Genomic DNA, 2,815 nt, shown 5'->3' with positions numbered 1-2,815 from the left:
ACAAACTCATAGTAAAGTCCAGAAATGTGAATTTAACATAAAAACTAATGAAAACATCCCTAAAAGTAACTAGATTCTACTAAAAATATACTAAAAACAATGCCAAAAAGCGTATAAATTATCCGCTCATCACAACACCAAACTTAAATTGTTGCTTGTCCCCAAGCAACTGAAAATCAAATAGAATAAAAAGAAGAGAATATACTATAAATTCCAAACTATCAATGAAACATAGCTCCAATCAGATGAGCGGGACTTGTAGCTTTTTGCCTCTTGAATAGTTTTGGCATCTCACTTTATCCATTGAGGTTTAGAATGATTGGCATCTATAGAAACTCAGAGTTCAGATAGTGTTATTGATTCTCCTAGTTCAGTATGATGATTCTTGAACACAGCTACTTTATGACTCCTGGCTGTGGCCCTAAGCACTTTGTTTTCCAGTATTACCACCGGATACATAAATGCCACAGATACATAATTAGGTGAACTTTTCCAGATTGTGACTCAGCTTTGCTAAAGTCCCCAATTAGAGGTGTCCAGGGTTCTTAAGCACACTCTTCTTTTGCTTTGGACCTTGACTTTAACCGCTCAGTCTCAAGTTTTCACTTGACACCTTCACGCCACAAGCACATGGTTAGGGACAGCTTGGTTTAGCTGCTTAGGCCAGGATTTTATTCCTTTAGGCCCTCCTATCCACTGATGCTCAAAGCCTTGGGATCCTTTTTATTACCCTTGCCTTTTGGTTTTAAGGGTTATTGGCTTTTTTCTCTTGCCTCTTGGTTTTAAGAGCTTTTGGCTTTTTCTGCTTGCTTTTTCTTTTTCTTTCTATTTTTTTTGCTATTTTTTTTCTCTTTTTTTTTTTCTGCAAGCTTTGTTCTTTGCTGCTTTTTCTTGCTTCAAGAATCATTTTTATAATTTTTCAGATTATCAAATAACATGTCTCTNAATTGCTCGCCCTCGAGCAAGAAAAGAAAGAGTAGATGAAGAAGAAGAAGAAATAGAGGAGAGGGAGAAGGGGTTGTGTTTCGGCCAAGAAGAGAAGAGAGGGTTGTGTTGTGTGAAAATGAAGAAGAATTGAGGGGTTTATATAGTGGGGGAGAGGGTGTTAGGTTCGGCCATTTAGGGTGGGGTTGGGTGGGAAATTGATTTTGAATTTTGAAGGTAGGTGGAGTTTATGAGGTAGGTTTATGGAGAAGAGTGGATGGATGTGAGTGGTAAAGTGGTGATAGGGAAGAGAGATTGAGGTGATTGGTGAAGAGTTTTGGGGAAGAGTGTTTATGGGATTGTGTAAAAGAGGGGTGAGAAGAAGTGAGTGGAGGTAGGTGGGGATCCTGTGGGGTCCACAGATCTTGAGGTATTCAAGGATTTATAACCTTGCACCAAATTAGGCATGCAAAATGCCCTTGCACACAACTCTGGGCGTTCAGCGCCAGATTGGTGCTTGTTTTGGGCGTTGAACGCCCATTTGTTGCCCATTTCTGGCGTTGAACGCCAGAACCATGCTTGCTCTGGGCGTTCAGCGCCAGCTCTTCTCCAGGGTGCAATTCTGGCATTCAAACGCCCAGATGCTGCCCATTTTGGGCGTTCAGCGCCAGAACCATGCTCCGTTCTGGCGTTTAAACGCCAGTAAGGTCTTCCTCCAGGGTGTGATTTTTCTTCTGCTGTTTTTGATTCTGTTTTCAATTTTTATATTTATTTTGTGACTCCACATGATCATGAACCTAATAAAACATGAAAGAACAAGAAAAAATAAAATTAGATAAAAATTGAGTTGCCTCCCAACAAGCGTTTTTTTAATGTCAATAGCTTGATAGTGGGCTCTCATGGAGCCTCACAGATGTTCAGAGCATTGTTGAGACTCCCCAACACCAAACTTAGAGTTTGGATATGGGAGTTCAACACCAAACTTAGAGTTTGGTTGTGGCCTCCCAACACCAAACTTAGAGTTTGACTGTGGGGGCTCTGGTTGACTCTGCTTTGAGAGAAGCTTTTTATGCTTCCTCTCCATGTTTACAGAAGGGTAACCTTGAGTTGTAAACACAAAAGAGTCCTCATTCAATTGAAGGACTAATTCACCTCTGTCAACATCAATCACAGCTCTTGCTGTGGCTGGGAAGGATCTTCCAAGGACAATGGATTCATCCTCATCCCTCCCAGTATCCAAGACTATGAAATCAGCAGGGATGTAAAGGCCTTCCACCTTTACTAACACGTCCTCTACTTGTCCATAAGCCTATTTTCTTGAATTGTCTGCCATCTCTAATGAGATTTTAGCAGCTTGCACCCCATAGATTCCCAGTTTCTCTATTACAGAGAGGGGCATGAGGTTTATCCCTGAACCAAGGTCACACAGAGCCTTTTTAAAGGTCATGTTGCCTATGGTACAAGGTATTACGAACTTTCCAGGATCCTGTTTCTTCTGAGGCAATGTCAGTTGATCCAAATCACTTAGTTCATTAGTGAACAAGGGAGGTTCATCTTCCCAAGTCTCAATACCAAATAATTTGGCATTCAGCTTTATGATTGCACCAAGGTACTTGGTGACTTGCTCTTCAGTAACATCCTCATTCTCTTCAGAAGAGGAATACTCATCAGAGCTCATGAATGGCATAAGGAGGTTCAATGGAATCTCTATGGTCTCTAGATGAGTCTCAGATTCTTTTGGTTCCTCAGAGGGAAACTCCTTATTGATCACTGGACGTCCCAGGAGAACTTCTTCCTTGGGATTCACGTCCTCTCCTTCCCTTACAGGTTCGGCCATGGTGATCAATTCAATGGCCTTGCACTCTCCTTTTGGATTTTCTTCTGTATTGCT

Source organism: Arachis ipaensis, chromosome B10 (genome assembly GCF_000816755.2).
Source record: "Arachis ipaensis cultivar K30076 chromosome B10, Araip1.1, whole genome shotgun sequence".
NCBI classification, from domain to species: Eukaryota; Viridiplantae; Streptophyta; class Magnoliopsida; order Fabales; family Fabaceae; genus Arachis; species Arachis ipaensis.
This window is presented reverse-complemented; position numbering follows the sequence as displayed.